General features: G+C 40.5%; 1 protein-coding gene across 1 annotated transcript in view; it reads left to right on the top strand.

Annotated features, from left to right (window-relative positions):
- The window catches only part of fgd1 (FYVE, RhoGEF and PH domain containing 1), a 65227-nt gene that overhangs the window by 5409 nt on the left and 39697 nt on the right, over positions 1-20121 (top strand). The gene's annotated exons all lie outside the window — the stretch shown is intronic.

The following is a 20121-nucleotide window of genomic DNA, read 5'->3' as shown; positions in this document are numbered from 1 at the left end:
TTTAACACGCTTTGAAACCTGCGGCTTAAACAACGAAGCGGCTAATTTATGGATTTTTTTCCTGGGTTTTTCTCGGTTTCACAAACTTCATGCCAAAAAACTGAACCCCAAAACATTAGACCAATGAAATTGCAGAACGGGTTCAGGTGAACCAATGAAACTCTTTATATTAAATCAGATGCGCTCCCACTGAATCGGGCCGCACCACATCATAAATATGGATGAGGTTCCTCTGACGTTTGACCTGCCACTCACTCGGACTGTCTACAGGAAATGTGAATCATTCGTCACGCTGAAAACAACCGGGCATGAAAACACACTTCACCTGTGTTCTGAGCTGCACGGCATCGGGAGAAAAGCTTCACCGATGGTGATTTTTAAACGCACTGCGATGCCAAAAGATAAACTCTCGAGAGAAATAGTTGTGAAAGGAAGGAGGAAGACAGTGAACAATGACTTTCTTGGTAGGCTACTGTTTAGATACAAGCCGTGTTACAGACACTGTCTTTCATTAAAGCCTGTGTAAAGTTCATTAGTTTCAGTGTAGACACCTGCGGCTTATAGACAGGTGCTGAGTATTTATGTTCAAAATAAAAATCTTTGTCAAATTCAGTGGGTGAGGCTTATATTTGGGTGCGTTTAATAGTCCGGAAATTACGGTAAATGGTTTGTAAACTTCATGTCCTCCCTTTCTTTGAGTTTAAAACCAAATTATGCTTCCTAAAGTGGGTAAAAGGCCATTTTCTTTATTTCTGATACAATACAGTACTGCATTAAAAAAAAAAAAACGGTACTAAGGTACTACCGTATATTCAATTTTGATCAAAATCCTGCTTACTGCAGCTTTAATTCCGGCAGCCATGTAAGTGTTCTGACCTGCGACAAGGGGTTTGTGCTTTGCCTTTACTTTCCTTTCCTTTAAAAATGCCCCATAGTCATATCAAATCCATCTGGCCTGGAGATTCGATTTCACAGGACGAATCCTTTTCTTTCCTGCATGTGCAGAAGGAAGTTGATGTAGGTCAGTGGTCAGCCACCGAGGGTCCGCAAAAAGTTCAGAAATAACTGTATAATGTTTTTTATTAGTAGTGTTATTAGAAAAAAACTGTAGAACAACGTTAAAACAGTGCTTACGCGGTACAAACCGAGCGTAAAAAAACATCGCTCGTATCGTATAAATGGCTTCAGGTGAGAAAACAACAGTCCTCTGTGCTCAGCGCTTTAGCGCCAGGCGAAAGCAGAGGGTGAGAACTGAAAGAGAAGGTCATGTTTCATTACACACGTGTTATCATGTGGATTTAGCGAAATCTGCGCGACGCTCATACGCGCTTCAGGCTTCATTACGGAGAAGTGATATGAAGTGATATTTGGGTTTTTTTTCCATTACAAGGCAAATAAACTAACAGCTGGGAGGTTCTGTGTGTGCTGATGAGCCTGTCCTGTGCTGTTTCTGCTATAAAAATAAAGAAATAATGCCTATTTGTTGCCCTTTGATATTTGGATAAGACTTGGAGGCAGTGAGGCGGTAATAAGCACAACTTGGCAAGCTTTCAGAGAGAAACGGTGCGGTAGGTATTGTGCTCATTCAGCCACGAGGGTGGTAGTAAAAGGTGTTCAATGGGGTTTGAGCTATATAGCACTCCATCTCATGTTAAGCATATCTTCATGGAGCTGGATTTGTGCTTCAAGTTTCAGGTCTTCTAGTTCAAACGAAGGGAAAATTTCGTGCATTAGTCGTCTTTTACAATCGTGTGCCTCCGAGGTTGTGGTAACGGTTTGTAGAAGAACGCGAAGCAAACGTGAAATTCTGCGTAAAACTGGGCACATCTGCGACAGAGACATTTGACACAACATACGTTTGACAGCCGATGCTGCGACGAGTCGTTCGCGGTGTTCCGATCGTCTTGGGGCGCTTCAAGAACATCGCTGGAAGATCAGGAAGACAGTCGACAAGCTCGACCCCCGGAAATGTCAAAAGCGTTCGGCAACTCGTGGACGATGACTGTGGAGAACATTCCAAGTTATTTCGCTTCCCCAGCCACTTCGCTCGCCAGATTTGGCTCCTGCCGACTATAATGAAGATTCGGCACTTCGAAAAGAAGACTTCCGAGACTCGAGAGGTGGCAGGAACACTGGGAGAGCTGTATTGCTGTGCAAGGGGTTTATTATGAAGGTGCTTGTGTGTAAACGTAGATAAATAAAATATAAACAGAGCGAGTCTCGAAACCTTCTGATACCACCCCGTAATATGGGCCTCAAACCAGCTTCAACCAAAAGACCACCAGCAGACGATGGAACAATTGAATTGTCTCAAAGCAAAGAATTCTAGAACAAAAATTGAAATATGTGTATTTATCACCATTTAAGTGTTGGGTGTGAAAATCCAGTATGCGTTGATATATACGTTCTGTTATATTCACAATTATTTTGACAACGATCTATTTCGTTTTCACACTGGACACAATTCTAAGGATCTGCTAAGCCGATATCCAACCACCCGTCTCAGAGACCGAAGATAACACGAGCACTAGTACTACATTTACAGGGTTCTCCTTCGTGTGAAGCTCTACAGCATAATCGGAGCAGGAAAGGTGTGATGTATAAGGGCCTGGGAAAGAGAATGGTCCCTCTGTCCTTTTTCTTTGCGATGAGAAACCAGCTAATTACATCCTCGGAGACCTCCAGCCTGAGACGGTATGCGGCCCAGCTGGGATTCAGAGCTGAAATGCAGCTGCAGGGCACTTTTCCTCACTCCTGAGCAGCTGCTTTGAGCAGAGGGGGGATGGTGCGTTCGGTGTTAATGGCTATCAGATACAACCGACAGGAGCTTCACTCACACTCACACTCACACCAGCTGCTGGTAAAAATAGCAGTGGAACCTGGAAGCCATGCTGGGGCACGGGGAAGGAATAAAGAACCAGCCATGACGCAGAGAACGCGGCAGAATCTCAGCGAACGAAAACATTTTGAGCATTTAGCAGGCACGACTTACATTTATCTCATTCATACAATTGAGAAGATATATGGTGTTAAGGGCCTTGATCAGGAGCCCAGGATTGGCGGCTCAATGAAGCTGGGATTGAACTCACAACCTTCAGATCTAAAATCCAATGTCTTTACCACTAAGCCGTCACCTCCCCGGAAACAGTCGTTCCTGGAACGGAATTACGATTTGATTTTTCCGATTCAGATTTCACTCGATTGATCTATGCAAGAACCGGAATGTTCTTATTGTTCTAAATGTAAAGTGGTACCCAAAAATCATATTAATACTCAGTTTATGGTGGGACAAAAGCGATAATTCCACTCTGAATCCATAGAGGAACCCCTTCATTTGTTTTTTATTCAGAGTTCGTTTTTGTTCTCAATAAGCAGTTCATTAGTCCTTCAGATTTCTGGTCTACGATAGAACCAGAATTCACAAAGGAACCTGTGATCTCATGTTATTTTAAATATTGGGCCACCAGGTGAAGTTCTTATATAATTCTTAAATAATAGGACCTTTTTCTGATGGAACTGGACTCTCATGCCATTAAAGAAGCATAGAATCCTTTATTTTGCAAATTAGATCACAAAACCAGAAGGTTAATCATATTTTTAATCAACGAGTTATTTTTCAGAACCTTGCAGAAAACCAAAAATGTACGATGTAACCATTTTTATCTCAAATACATGGTGGAACCAAAGGGTTCTATTCTGCATCTAAATTCATGTTCTATATTAAAATGAGAACCAGAAACTTCTGAATCTGTGGTGGAAGCAGATATTTTATCATTTCATTTTTTGTATCTTTGGTGGAACCTGATGTTAGTGTTCATGGTTCATGGCTTTGGTTGAACCAAGGAGTCCATTTTCTTCCGAATCAATAGTTGGACCCACGTTTCATTTTTATTTTGTGGTGGAAGCAGACAGTTCATTTTCTTTTGAATCTACGCTAAAATCTGCGGTTTGTATTTATTCTAAACGTTGGATGGAATATTGGATGGAACCACAAAAGTTTGAACTGATGGTGGAACCATTGATTTGAGTTCATTTTAAATATATGCTGGAATCAAAGGGTTAATGTTCCTGTGGAATCTTTGGTGGAACCCAGGAGTCAATTTGTTTCTAAAACTCTATTACAACCTAAGATTTGTATTTTGTTGGATTGTTTGGTGGAACCTAAAGCTTGGATGAAACCAGAAATTTCCTTAAATACTCAATTTGCTGTGGAACCTGTAAACTGATTAGATCTCAAATATAGTGGAATCTTTTAACTGTGAATCTACAGTATAATAGACCCGGAAATGTATACATTCTGCATCTATGATGGAACCTAAATGAAAACATCTTCCTCGTCAGTGGTGAAAGCAAAGTGCTGAGTGCATTCGGATTAAAGCAGAATCGCTCTTTCATCGTGGAATGTGGAACCCTCACTAGTGTGTGCATTCGCACCTTTAATAAAAGGGATGTAATTGTAGAGGAACATCATTGAAGGCACATGATTAGACCTAAATAGGGTTTGTTTGCTCCTTTAGGGATGAAAACGGTGCTCTTTCGCAGTAATGAAAAGCTCGGGAATTTAATGGGAAATGGTTGATTTTGTTAAGAAGTACCAAATTAGATGTGGATACACTGAACATGGAAGGTTGAGGTTCTGAAAAACGTGAACGGTGCTTTCCAGAATCCTTTCTGACACGTGAAATAAATTGCATCCTTGAGCAAGACACTTAACCCCTTTGTGCAGGTTATACCATGACCTCATTCTGCCCACCCCCCCCCACCGCCCTCAGGTTATTCTTTAGAGACCATCCCAATACACACCCCAGTAAAAAAAAAAAAACATTATAGCAAGTGTGTGTTTGTATATATATATATATATATATATATATATATATATATATATATATATATATATATATATATATGTGTGTGTGTGTGTGTGTGTGTGTGAGTGAGAGAGAGAGATGCTATCTCTTCCAGCCTGTTAGCCTGAAAGCGGGTGATTAATCACCATACCCCGTGAGATCTTTAGCAGGTACTGTGTGAGACTGCTTCAGCTGTGAACCTGGTGACAGTATGTGAGGAAAAAAGTGTGATGACTGCTCTGACAGGATCTTACCTTCCCCCACTAGCATTCTCTCTCCTTCTCTCTTTACACTCTTTCTCTCAGGCGATGTCCACACTGATACGCTTTCATTTGAAAACGTGTATTTTTCTCTGTTTTGGCTCTCCGTCCACACTGAGACGGTGTTTTCAGTCAATGAAAACGTAGCTTTTTAAAAAACGCTCCTTTTTAGTAATTGGCGTGACGTAAGCCGGAAAAGTTAATAAACGACAAGCGGAAATTAGGCAGGTCGAAGCGTCGTACGTTTTGCTCGTGCGCAGTACAGGGACGTGAACGTTTTCAAATTTAACCCGGATTAGTGTATATGTCAATTAAAAACGCCATTAATTCTAAATCGTTTGCACGATCGGTACAAGAAACGAATCGTCAAATCTTACATTCGCTAGCTAGCTTTTCATTTCACTAATATCTCATTGTTTCCAAATTGTTTTTGTAAACGCTTCATTAAGTACCACACGTCAAATGTAAAAGAAATAGCAGTAAATGTTCTTTTAGCCAAAAAAAATTTGTACAAGCAAGAAAGGTTATAAATCCTGATAGAAATAAACATAAACATTTACGATACAATAGAGATGCTAATAGAAGCTAGGTTTAATGTTTGTGATCAAATTGTCTACAAAGGCTCTCTTGTTTTAATTCCCTTCTTCACCATATAGTGAACTAAACCGTCAAGCACCGAATGAGTGACCGTGGGAAATCGGAATTCAAACACGACTGGGGTCAATACAAAATGGCCGACACTCGATATAGCTAATAGGGAGCGGTTTTAGCCTGAAGAAATGCTAGCTAGCATAAACAAGCTCAAATGTATGATGAGCTAATAAGCTAGCTCAAATATATTTAAACAGTTTGGTGCAAAATGAAGTAATCGACTAAACAACAGTGTTAGTGGTTGGTGTTTGTAGCGTAGCAGGTGAGCTACAGTGTTAGCGCTGAGGGGAGGAAGTAGAGTACATTGCCGTGTTTTTTTGCTGAATCATGCTAGTCTCTGGCAACCCATATTGTATATGGTATCTTTGAAAATAAAAGCTTGTGCACCCCATTGTACTTTACCACCATGTGCGCATGCACACACACACACACACACACACACACCTGGGGCAATTCAACATAGCGAGTTTTATTAGTATGAGATAAATGTCTTGGTCTTATACAAATACTGGTGTGTGTATAGAGGACAAGTGATCTGAATGATTCTTTGAAGCATGTTATTGAATTTTCAGAGTGTGTGTGTGTGTGTGTGTGTATGTGTGTGTGTGTGTGTGTGTGTGTTTATATCTTGAGAATAGGTAGGATATATCTCACTGTTTTGACCTTGTATAGACATTGGCACAGTCCCCATGTGGAGTGTATACTAAGACAAACGTGTGTGTGTGTGTGTGTGTGTGTGTGTGTGTGGTTGGACAAGTCGTTTAAGCAAAGACAGGAGCCCAAACGCCGCTTTTTGCAGCTGCTGCTAAGTAGAGAGTAGGAACTAAGGAAAGAGAAAAAGGGGGTAGAAACGTTTAAGGAGAGATGAAGAAGTTAAAAACGAGGGGCAGGAGAAAATGAAGGAGTAGAGAAAAGAGAGACAAGCGTGATTTATTACAGTGGAAAAGAGAGGGGGACGGGAGAGAAGTATGTCAGTGTGTCAGGGTGCGGGAATGCCAGGCTGCCATCAGACACCACACGCAACGTGGCACAGATGAGAGTGTGTGTGTGTGTGTGTGTGTGTGTGTGTGTGTGTGTGTGTGTGTGTGTGTGTGTGAAAGCGAGAGAGACTAGCTATATAGTGGGAAGGACACAGGCTGTGTGTGTGTTTGTTTGTGTGTGTGTAACTGTGGGAAGTCAAAGAAATAGTGGGGGAGAAACGGTGTGTGTGTGTGTGTGTGTGTGTGTGTGTGTGTGTTTGTGTGTGTGAATAGGTGTGTATATGTATTTGTAAAAAAGAGAGAGACTAGGTAGATAGTGGGGGAAAATACTGATGTTGTGTGTGTGTGTGTGTGTGTGTGTGTGTGTGTGTGTGTGTGTGTGTGTGTGTGTGTGTGTGTTTTGTTATTGTGGAAATGTAGAAAGTCAAAGAAATAGTGGGGGAGAAATTGTGTGCATGTGGGTGTGTGTGAGTGTGTGTTTGTGTATGTGTAAAAGAGAGAGAGAGAGAGAGAGAGAGAGAGAGAGAGAGAGAGAGAGAGAGAGAGACTAGCTAGATAGTGGGAAAGAACACTGAGTGTGTGTTTGTGTATGTGTGTAAGTGTAGGGAGTCAAAGAAATAGTGAGGGAGAAACTGTGTGTGTGTGTGTGTGTGTGTGTGTGTGTGTGTGTAAGAAAGCGAGAGAGATAGAGAGAGCGACAGAAAGACTAGCTAGACAGCGGGAAAGAACACAGACTGTGTGTGTGTGTGTGTGTGTGTGTGTGTGTGTTTGTGTGAAAGAGAGAGAAACTAGGCAGTTAGAGGGAAGGACACTTTGTGTGTGTGTGTGTGTGTGTGTGTGTGTGTGGGTGTAGAAAAAAAGAGAGAGACCAGCTAGACAGCGGGAAAGAACACAGACTGTGTGGTGTGTGTGTGTGTGTGTGTGTGTGTGTGTGTGTGTGTGTGTGTGTGTGTGTGTGTGTGTGTGTGTGTGTGAAAGGACATGCACATGAGTAAGTGGAAACTATAATCAGCACAGAAGCAGCATGAAAGAGAATAAAACGTCTCACACATTTCCTTGAATGTTTCTTTTCGAATGAGCGGGGAAGTGCTCTCTCTCAAATCACTAGAAATGTTTAGAATTCCTATAAAAGTGACTCAGTAGGGTGTGTGTCTGTGCGTGTGTGTGTATGTGTGTGCGTATGCTTGTGCATGATGTGTGTACAAGACACAAAACACGCTAATCCAGTGAAGAGCGACTGAGAGGCCAAGGGAAGCTAATGTTAGCGCTCGTCCTGCACGTGAAGTTCTGCATGTGGACCTCGTTCCTCACTGGGCAGTATTAATCCGACGCCGTGCAATTTCCTGCTGCCTGAAAAGAAGGGAAAATGAGTCATTGGCTAAGCGAGCCGATTCGGGCTGAATGTGGGCGATGTGTCAACTCCGTTACTCCCTGTGTGTCGGGTCAAAGATCGCTGAACTACATTCCCTGCATTCCCAAACACTGAAAAAAAACAAGTATGTACACATTCAGGGTGCCAGAACTTTCCAACATGGAGTAGCAAAAGACACCAAGAGATGCCAAAGTAACTGCTATTTACTCACTTCCTACACATGCTTCTGAGATACCATGAGGTTGCTGTTTAGGATTGAAGGAGCATGAAGATAGAGTCTAATACAGTGGTTCAGGGCTGCAATTGCTGCACTCCATCAGTGAAGAGTTGATGAGGAGGATGACGAGGGCTTTATTTTTCGCTTCGGTTCCTCTCACGGTTTCTTCCTCGTAGCATCTCGTGGATTTTTTCCCTAGCCATTATCACCACTGGTTTTTATTCATCAGAGATAAACGTTTATTAGCTAAACCTTTTCATCTCAAAGTTGACTTAGAGGCTCAGGAATTATGCTTCGTGCTCGCTAGTGCTCCGTAAACTGCGTCTCGCCGACCTCCACAGGAGGAGGGTATTTTTGGACACAGTCTTGTTTTGTCTCGTGTGTATAATAAAAATTGACGGCTTATAAAATGGTCCCTATGGTACAAAACTCCACTGAAACACAAGCAAGGTTCAAAAAAGGATGTTCCTGATGTGTAGAAAGACAGAAAACACACAAAGCAATGTGGATTCTACATCCACAGTCTTATTCCACTGTGTATCGTACTTGCGTTGATATTCCGAGAGCGTTTCCTCTTTCCCTGTCAAACGTCCATCCTTGTCTATCTCTCGCTCTCTCTGGGAGATGAGTGCAGGAGTCGAGATTAGTCTCATATCTCCAGGCTCTTTAAAGCAAAAAGAAAAGGCCTGCGAAGACAAACTCTGATAAGTGACCCTCTGGGTAAACACAGCTTATTTACTTAGGCCTCAGCCGCTCTCTTTGTGTTTTTTTAAGCTCTGATAAACCTCCAAACATTGTGCCATCGCTTCGGGTTTGTGTTTTCCCACTCAGGAAATCCAGCCGAATTTGAAATGTTGATGCTAATATTGAGTGGCATCCACTCAGGGTTTTATCCTTCATCGAAAATATTTAACAGTGAACGCCTTTCTCGAACTGCACGCTTCCATTTTTTTCTTTTAAAGAAACAGCGTTTTTTTGTTTTTCGTGTCGTGGAACTACACTTAAAACTACACCTACTGTGGGTGTATGAGCTTTAATCAGACTAGTCCTGTGAGGGAAAGTTATTCAAAAATATTTCCATCTATTCCTTTTTTTGGTTCTTATCACAAACTTGAAGGCACACATTTGAATGAAATTTTCCTTTCACAGTACAAATCTCCACAAAATCTAGTGGAACATCTTCCCAGTAGAGTGGAGATAATTATAATAGCGAATGGGCACCAATATAATAAGTTGTAGAGGACATCAAGTTTCGTCGTATTGATATCGTATCTCAGCTGTTTCTATAGTTATTTATTCTAATATTCACGACAGACCTAAAAGTGGCTGAAAATCCACCCACCCGTCCACCCATCTGGGAGTGAGTCAATCCACTGTCCTCATAGCCCTGATCGACAGACACCGAATCAGAGCTGAGCTAAAGCCGTTCTTTAGAACTCAATTCATATTTATTTGTCGAGCGCTTTTACAGATGGACTTTGTCTCAAAGCAGCTTTCCGGAGATGAACAGATTATAAAGTTATAAAAGAGTGTATAAGTTTGTTCCTTATAGTTGTAAGTTTGTCCCTAATGAGCGAGCCAGTGGAGACTGTGGCAAGGAAAAACTTCCCGAGACTTGATGAGGAAGAAACCTTAAGAAGAACCAGACTCAAAAGGGAACCTCATCCTCAGCCTTAACCCCGAAAGCCCATTCATTACAGTTCCATCATGTTGAGGTGTACAGTGATGGACGCTTATATGCAAACTGTGATCCCGAGCCTCTGCTGATACTGATTACAGTCTAAACCCATACTCAAAGTTCTTGAGTTGCTCAGTAACTTGATGGGTTTTAGGCTGTTGAGGTAAAACCATCCTCCTCTGCACAGAATGGTCTCCAATTAGTGGTCTCTAAACATTAGTGCTAATCCTAACCATGTTGAAGATATGACTTTTAATGGGGGGTATTTATTAATCCCAGAGTGAAATCCAATACTCTATGAATCTGAGCTTTAATCTGTGACTAGACCACAGATCCATCCCAGGGGACACAGCACAAAGTCGCCCTTGTGGATTAGCAAACTCACCTTGAGAAGCTGAATTCAGCTCACGGCACTCGTTTGTAATTTCGCTTCCACGGTACTGTATTACTTTCATCACTTCACCGCAGCTTTCATAGGTTTCAGTAATGAGAAGGTGAAGGTGAATCTTTTATTAACTATTAAAAAATCCATGTTTAACGGTTTAATGTTGCATTCAAGACACAGGAGGAGAGATTTGCGTTCTGGAAAGATTTTTTTCTGCTGCATCTATACAAGTACAAACATTTTCAGCTTTACACACTCTTGGCATCAGGACAGTTCGTTTCTCTAAACGTTCAACTGAAATACTTTTGCCATGCTTCTTGTAAAACTCGCCAAAGATGTTCTTCACTAGTTGGAGGTTTCTTGTTCATCCCAGAGCAGTCAAATAGGATTTAGGTGCAGTGACTGGGCAGGTCATTCCATGATGGATATCACTCTCTAAATAACGCTTGGACGTAGCTTTGGCTCATTGTCTTGTTGTATGGTGAAGTCGTTTCCAGTGAGCAGCAGTCCAGATGTTGAAGTATGGAATGGGAGCCATGTTGGTTCAGGATTGGAATAGGTCTCCAACCTTCCCTGCTCCGAAACAACCCCAAACCATTAATCTTCCACCTCCATGTTTGACTGTGGGTTTGAGGCTAATATCTTTTCTACTGTTCTTACACAAGTTGTTCTGTTAGAGCAAAAATTGTCGCATTTGGATTTTAACAAACTCGTAGACAAAAAGCAAAACATTTTATTAAAATTCATCACAGTTTAGTAGTGAGGACTTTCTGATTTTCTTCTCTGAAAAAAAATAAGTATCACAAACTAAACACAAACAGCATCTCATGATCCAGTCTCAGCTAAAGCTCCACAATTACAATTATACTGCTTTACAAGTATAGGACAGGAACTGATCTGTATGATCTGGTCACCACAGTTAAGCCAACAACATGTCTGTTGGATACCATTCAAACTAACTTACTGAAAGAAGTTTTACAAACACTTGGTGATCCTCTTCTCAATATAATTTACTCCTCACTGTCTTTAGGTCACATCCCTAAACAATCCGTCTGTTTATGTCTGTATGTAAGATTTTAGAAAAGATTGTGTCTGCCCAGTTCTGCTCCTTCCTACAAGAAACAATATCTTTGAAGAGTTTCAGTCAGGTTTCAGGCTCAATCATAGCACAGAAACTTCTCTAGTTAAAATCACAAAAGACCTGTGTTTAGCTTCAAACCAAGGCTACATCTCCCTGCTGCATTCAACACTATAGAGCATGACCTTCTCCTGGATCGCTTACAGAATTACATCAGCATTCAGGGACAGGCATTAAGCTGGTTTAAATCCTACCTGTCTGATCGTTACCATTTTGTAGATTTGATTGGAGAGCTATTCAGGTTAATGCAAGTAAATTATGGGGTGCCACAAGGTTAAGTTCTAAGACCCCTGCTTTTCACAATATACATGCTTCCCATGGAATATTGCTACGCTAAAAAACATGTTGACTATATCTGATGCAGAGAAGCTCGTCCATGCGTTCATGACCTCCAGACTGGACTATTGTAATGCATTACTAGGTGGATGTCCTGCATCATTAATAAACAAGCTTCAGTTAGTTCAGAATGCAGCAGCCAGAATTCTCCCAAGGTCAAAAAAATATCACCATATAACCCCAATCTTCTCGTCCCACTTCATGTACAGTTTGGACACTGGACTTTGAGGATAAACAACCTCTTAATCGCTTCTCAAAAAATATTATTTGCTATTTCTCCATCGTTGAACATTTAAAGTCTCTGGCATGGAGGAGTTGGTGTTGGATCAATAATAATCTCAGATGTGGAGCTATTTTATGAGATGCTCAGGAGCTCCTGGTTCCACAACTTCCACTGACAGCATTAGACTGTAGAAAGGACATTACTCATCATCACACACTCCGGTTCTCATGGTATTTCTCACTCTTCGTTTTTATAATTTAAGATTTTATGATTTGAGGATGAGTTTCTCTTGTGAGTCTGGTTCCTCTCAAGGTTTCTTCCTCATACCATCTAATGGAGTTTCTCTTTGTCACAGTCACCCAAGGCTGCTCACCAGGGATTAATACACATCATTCACTTATATTTAAATGTTTTGTTCTATAATTCTTAAATTCTGTAAAGCTGCTGAGACGATGTCCATTGTGAAAAGCACGATAGAAAAACTTTCTTTCAGTTCCTGACTTTATTAATGCCCTTGTGGTTGAATAAGCACAAATCTCCACAAGCACACTCCAAAAAGTGGACTAAATGTAGAAAGTTCAAAAAGAAGCACATAACAATCTTATGGTCAGGTGTCCACAAACTGGACGTATGTATGTATATTTAGTGTAATATATATATACAGTAGATGATATGTAGAATAACAGTAGTAAATCAGAAGTTTGTTCATTAATTCCATTCTCAGACATAGACCCTGTCCATGCTGTAGCTTTAAATCAAACCTCTGGTTAATAAAATTGCTTGTTGAAATGATTTCCTTTGAACGGGAAGACAATAAAAAATCGGATCCTTCCAGGACTCCAGCTTTAGGCTGGAAATCGATTTATTGTTCGTTAAAATAAATCTTTTATGCATCCGACTAACGAGACTAAATGGTGCAATTATAATTTTAATTTTATTTACGGACGATCGATTTATAAGTATGTTGCCATGGCGACTTTTGTATGGTAGCAGTCTGTAGGGGATTTGGATAATAAGCCAAATAAAATACTATGTACTTCATTTAAAAGTGCAGCAATCTGTTTGTACCGTAACGAAGCGAATTTTGTTTCTAGTAACGGCATATCCTGAAGGTGTTTTATTCTTTTTTACAACACAGCAATTCACCAACGATTCTTTTTATTTTTTATTTTTTATTGTTGTTTGTCCACCGTGTGTACAATTATAATTTTCTCCTTACATAGCATGATTTTCATCTTCTTATTGTCCAGCTTCGAGCATCATGGAGCTCAATGAGAACAATGAGAACAATGGTCTTTATTGTTAAAACCTTTCTGATCTCTTCTTGGTAACTGTTATTGAGGAAATTTCAGCCCATGTCTCACCTCATATTTATACCCCTGTGAGACAGGAAGTCATGGTTAAACAGTTGTCACCGAGGTGCACAAAATATCACTGGGAATATGTGTATTTTACTCATGTGTTTGTAGTGGTGCCAATACCCATCCCTGTGTGCACATAAGTTTTTGGGTCACTGAGATAACCGATCGGAAGGTTGTGGGTTCAAAACCCAGTACTGCCAAGCTGCCGCTCTTGGGCCCTTGAGCAAGGCCCTTAACCGTTGGTGCTCCAGGGGTGCTGTATCATAGCTGACCCCAGCTTCCTATCATTTCTGAGATATGCAAAGAAAGAATTTCACTGTGCTGTAATGTACATGACAATGTGATGGTTCTAATTAAGCTTTTCCGATCTTACGTTGATGACAGCGAGACGAGAAAATTTTACAAATATTTAACGTAATTAGTTAAGTTATTAACAGTATACTAACCATACTGATCATTATTCTTTAAGACTCCTGGTTAAGCTCAGGACTAGTTAGGTCGTCAGAGCACATCTCCATTGTACTGTAAGTCAGGCACTGACTATATATATATATTTATGTGTACAATTGTTTAATATTGTAATGATTTCTTTTAACAGTTAACAAACCACTAGGTAGCAACCCAGTACCAGGCCATGAAACAGTTGCTATCGGGTCAGTAGCATGTTCTGGACTATTACATATATGTATATAGAAACAACCCCTTAAAGGTTAACACTCTTATAGAAGGTCTACGAGAGTGTTTTCCAGTATGTACCTAGTCTGTGAATTAGCAGAGCATTCAAGCGTTTTTGTGGTTAAAGAGATAATAACAGGTCTTACACCCCTAGAAATAATGAAGTGTGTATAGATAATTGATGAGATAATTGAATAAAAGCACAATTCGATTGAGTGATTACTTCTGAGATTCGGAAACAGTGTCACGTAAAGACGTTGTCTATTTTTCGAATTGTCCACTAGATGATAAACAACGCTTTATTAATCAAATTCCAAAGACCCGGATTGTCTCCTGCTATAGAGCTCCAACCCTATTGAAGATCTTTTGGTCTTCTATCCCCTACATCTGCACCTGACTTTACTAATTGGCTCAATGACCAAAATTTTGTGGAGCATCTTTCCAGAAGCTTAATATAAGAGCAAATCAGGATTAATCTTATGGTCAGGTGAACCTTTGTCCATATTGTGTGTGTATCAGTTACATTTGTTGTTCTTACACAAAAGGAACGTCCCTTTGCACGAGCGATGAAAGCGAACTGGAGGGCCTCATGTGTGCGGCGTGTGTGCTGCTAATTACTCTTAAGAAAACTCAATGTGTTTGTCGAGAGGGCAATAAAAGAGGGCGGGGCCGAAAAAGGGGCAGAAGGTCAGCCATGTTAACCCCCCATTTTACCCAGCTGTCAGTGGACACAAAGCCCACATGCTTTTCTTGTTTCAACAAAACAAATCCAGCTCACAAAGACTGAAAGCAGACGTGTGGAAAAAAGGATAAAAAGAAAAAGAAAAACGCCTTTCATAACCAAACTATTGAATATAATGGGGATATTTCTTGAAACTGGCATTTCACTGTGTTCAAAATCATTCTTGGGTTTTATTCTTTGATCTTTTTCTACCATTTAACCCTTACATATCTCTGGCTATTTTGGTCAATTTTTAAAAAGATATGTGATGTGGGTTTTGAACATCACATTCCCGATTTATTCCTCCCTTTGCAGTATATATATTTAAAACCTCCAGTACTCTTCTGGGAAGGCCTTCCACTGGGATTTTGGAGTGTACCCATAGCCATGCTCCTAAATCTAGTGGAAAGTTTTCCCAGAAGTTGTTGCCCATTCAACCACAGAAGCGTTAGAGAGGTCAGGCATTGATGTAAGATGACGAGGCCTGGAGCATGTCGGTGTCCGAATGTTTTTTTAATGCATGTTGGGGGTTGAGGCTCACGTTGTAACTGTCATGCTAGAACATGTTTGGGCCTCTTAGTTTCAGTAAACGGAAATACAGCATACAAAGGCATTACAGACAATTGTGTGCTCCCAACAGTTGGGGGAAAGAATCAGGTTTTGAAATGAATACAGCTTCAATGTATGGACAAGAATTTGTGGACACCTGACGACAAGATTTACAGGTGCTTTTTAAACATCCAATTCCACATTTAATCCTCCACTCTTCTGGGAATGTTTAAGATTCTGGAGGGTGGTTGTATTTGATGTCTTTGGATGTCGTAGTGTTAAGAGGCGGTATCAGAAAATTTCGAGACTTGCTTTGTCGACAAGAACTCTTACAGTTCTCCCAGCGTTGTACTGATTTTGAAGGTCGGCGCTCCCTGTGACTGTGCGTGCAGTCTTGTGCTGCCTTCTGTTGGCGTGCTTCAAAACCAGTCTCTATACCACCTCGTACATTTTCCTTTCACTTGAACTAGGAGACCCTGGCCCTTGTGCACAAAAGAAGCTACATGAAGATATGCTTTCCACGGGTTAGAAATGTGTAGAAGATCTCCTGCTATAGAACTTTCCAAAATCTAGCGGTATGGTCTTTTTTTCAGAAATGTGTAGGATATTATTAGCGGTAAATGTGAAGTAAATGTGGAATATGATGTCCAGAAAGCACAGACAAATCCTTGTGGTCTAGTGTCCACAAACTTTTATCCATGTTGTGTTGATGTAACAGTTGATGTAATTAAAAACCTACAGCTTTACAGAATGAAATAAATAACGAATATAAATGTTACATTCATGAAGTTTACTCCTTTACATTTCTTACATTGACAGCGTTTAGCAGACGCCCCTTATTATGAGCATCATTCTGATCACACTGAGCAGTTATGGGGTTAAGGGCCTTGATCAGAGGCCCAGGAGTGGCATTGTGGCATGTTTGGGATTTTAACTTACGACATGGATCCAAAGTCTTAACCACTAAACTCCCACCTCCCTGTATTTCTTTCTCTGGATCTACACTTTATATTAGATATACAGTACAAGGCGTTCATTGGAGGCTTCATTAAGGCTATAAATAGAACTGCAGACTATTTGTCGTCTGTCTACGTGTAAGTAGATGCTCCCGGGTTCATGTTGAGTGCGTTATTATCGCTGGCATGGGAGCGTGTGTGTAGGAGCAGCGAGAGTGGGCTGGGTGACAGGAGGCAGATGGCCATCTCTCCAGGGAAATCAGGGGGCAAATCTCTCCATTTAAAACCACCAACCTGCGCCAAGTCTGGACAGAGCAAACATTACCACCGACCCAGTAGGAGGTTCCTGAGAGGAAAGGGGATGGGGGACAAAATAAAAGACAGTAGGGACAATACATAGTCTTTAAGGCCTCCAGGCTGAATGGAGTCTCTGCTGGAGCTGATTAGGTTCTGAGCCTCTTTCGAAGCACACTATGATCACATGAGCTACCTGCGAGTGGTGTTGCTTCAATAATTGTGCAATAGGGAAAGCTTAATGTGCTCTCTCTCTTTCTTTGTCTATGAATTTTGGGATGGAGGGATACCAAAGCTGTGTCATGTATCAGTCGCTGTTCTTCTATTTTTCAATCCTATCTAAATAGCATTTATAAAGCTAATCTATAGTACCTGTGAAAAGAGAGACACATGCATATTCCTTTTGTTTCTATACAACGAACTCGGCTATGCAATGCTATGAAGATTAACTTTGAATAAACAAATGTACAGAACTTTAAAAAAAATGGAAGGTTTTCATTGAAAAATTCTCTCTTAGTGTGAAGAGCAGCTTTTACACAAGATTTCTTTCTGATCTTCATCCCAGAGCAGTTTATTGGGATTGAGGTGCAGTGACTCGTCAGGCCAATCCACGATAGATATCACTCCAGACGACTGTTTGCTCTATAAAACTAACGCTTACAGAGCTCAGATGTAAGTCGGTTGCAATCACCTGCAGTTCAGACGAAATTGCTTAGTATGGAATGGGAGCCATGTTGGTTCAAGATTCCTTTTACTTTTCAGAATAAGTCACCAAAAGAACCCTAAACCATTAATCTTCCACCTCCATGTGTGAGTGTGGGGGTGAGGCAGTCTGCTCATATCTTCTCACCTGTTCTCCAGCTTACATAAGTGCGGTTTATTCCACACTGGTTCATCCATAAAGCTGAGCTCATATGAGTTAGTAAACAGATTATGGCAACCAATTAGCTGAAGCCAATTACTTAAGTACTTTTACTGTCCACACAGCATTACATCTCCACCACTGAGCGATAAAAGCCGACTCCTCCTCATCTCTGGTAATACATACAGAGCCTGTTTAATGTGTGCGTTAGCTTGACGCTAATGGGACAAAAGCAATGCTTTTGAAAAAAAATTATTCTCCATTGCAATTAACACATTACAAGCCTGAGCCTGAATCTCAGCAAGTGGCACCTTGGTGGTGCTGGGATTTAAAGTCATGAGCTTCCATCTAATGAGCTAAGGTCCAATGTTCTAAACACCTAGAGGCTGACCGATGAATTTTGCCCATACTGATAGAAAGGTTGAATCGTACTTGCGGATTAATCAACTGATAATTTTTTTTATTAATTATGTATTAATTAATTCATTAATAAATAATTCATATAAAATATCGCTCTCCGTGCAGCACGCAGTCGTACATGTAAAATCAAACAGCATTTGGCGTCGTTAATTTGCCTCTAGAGGCCGCTCTTATAATTACAGCTGACCAGAAGCCGGAAAAACTATCCGTGCTTATTAATTGTCAAAAACCAATTAAATTGTCGACCTCCACTAACCTTTGGGCTTCCAATGAGAAGCAATTAAGCTTGTGAGAACATTTGCAATGCAACTAAAATATATGGGCAGAGATGACAAAAGTACACACATCTTTCAATCTAGTAGAAGTACAGATATTTATGCTTTAAATGATTGAAGTTCTGACTACACTTTTTCACTCAAGTTAAAATGAAGAAATTTGGGCTCTGACATGTAATTGAGTAAAAAGTAGTCATTATTACTACTTGTTTTAGTGTCACACGTAACTGGACGTCACATCACATTAATATATTAATATAAAATAATTTTAAATTTTGTTACCTAATAAATGTATCCAGGCTGAAGATCCACCATATAGAACACAAGTAGAGAAAAGATGATGATGATCAGGTGATCAGGAATGTCTCTGTTCTCAGTCATGTTTGCATCACTGACTCCCTCTGTCTCATCCACGTTAACCCCAGACTTCTTACTGCCTTCTGCCTCGCTTGTTGTGAGCTTCATAAACTAGTCTACGTCTGCGGTGTGAGAGAACCAGGAAATGATACACCAGAGGTAGATTGAAGAATCCACACAATGACAGGAAACCGGTCGATGGGCTAAAAAAGGCGCGCAATATTGATCACCAAATAGATTAAAACTAACGAGTCTGGTTTGAAAATGTAAGAAGTAGAAATAACAGATATTTGTGGTAAAAAATGTGAGTGAAAATAAAAAGTTCCCTGAGAAACAAAGTGAAGTCAAATACTGATACCAGAAAAATCTACATAAGTACAGTAACTGCATTTCGTTGCCTTGTACTTGTACATGTTTAATCTAATCTAATCTAATCTAATCTAATCTAACGAAGTATTTCAAAATCAACATTTTCCTGACAAAAAAGATTTCATACCTTGAGTTTTAACTCTTTGGGAGCTTCAGAGAAATCTTAACATCGTGTCACAATTCCTGAATACTGTATGCAAATCACGTTTGTGACATCATCTAGCGACTTCTACTTACAACGTTCTGTTTGGCAAACATTGTTTAATGCACCAAGAGAAAAAAACTGTAGTTACATCATTTCCTGTTATATTCAACCTTTCGTTAAATGAATGTAGAAATAAATAAATTGATGGATAATGTATGTGGGATAAAAACTTGTTTTTGTAGACACCTGAGCATAAGATTGTTTTGTGCTTCCTGAACATCTCGTTCCACATTTAGTCTCCATTTGCAGTTATAACAAGCTCTTCTCTTCTGAGATGTTCCACTAGATTTTAAGTGTGCTCGAGGTACTTATTTAGGTGAGTTGAGGAGGCCTGGGGTGAAACTGTGTGAAAAATTCATCAGAAGGTTGTTCAGAAGGTTTGAGGTCCGAGCTCTATAGCAGGAGATGTTCCACTCCAACCCACGTGAGCTGGTTTCCACAAACCCGAAGGCACACAATTGAAGAAAGGTTGTGGGAGCATGAAAATTGACCTTCATCTGAATTCGGAGAACCAAACCTATTCCAAGAAGATATGCTTCAAATGGATTGGAGTGGAAGATCTTCTGCTGTAAAGCTCCCACCCTATTGAACATGTTTGGGATGCACCCCAGTCCTCCTCACGTCACCTACATAAGTACCTCATGCACATTCCAAAATCTAGTGGAACATCTTTCCTGGAGACAAGAGTCCACAATGTCCTTTGTTGATTCTTCTCATTCTGTGGGTGGTCTGGCAACGTGTCTTCTCCTCTTGTACACGTCACAGTCTGTCCAAATAAGTGAAGGACACATTAGAATTTTCTTCTATTTTCGGGCTTAATTTCTAATTTGTGGGTGTTTGATCAGCACTGAGACACACACACACACACACACACACACGCACGCACACACACACACACACACACACACACACACACACACACACACGCACACACACACACACACACCACGTTCTGCTCTGCAGGTGTTCCTTAAACACTGTAATTGTGTT

Source organism: Silurus aristotelis (genome assembly GCF_946808225.1).
Source record: "Silurus aristotelis genome assembly, chromosome: 11".
Taxonomy (NCBI): domain Eukaryota; kingdom Metazoa; phylum Chordata; class Actinopteri; order Siluriformes; family Siluridae; genus Silurus; species Silurus aristotelis.
The sequence above is the reverse complement of the archived record's forward strand: the minus strand, read 5'-3'. Positions and strand labels throughout refer to the sequence as shown.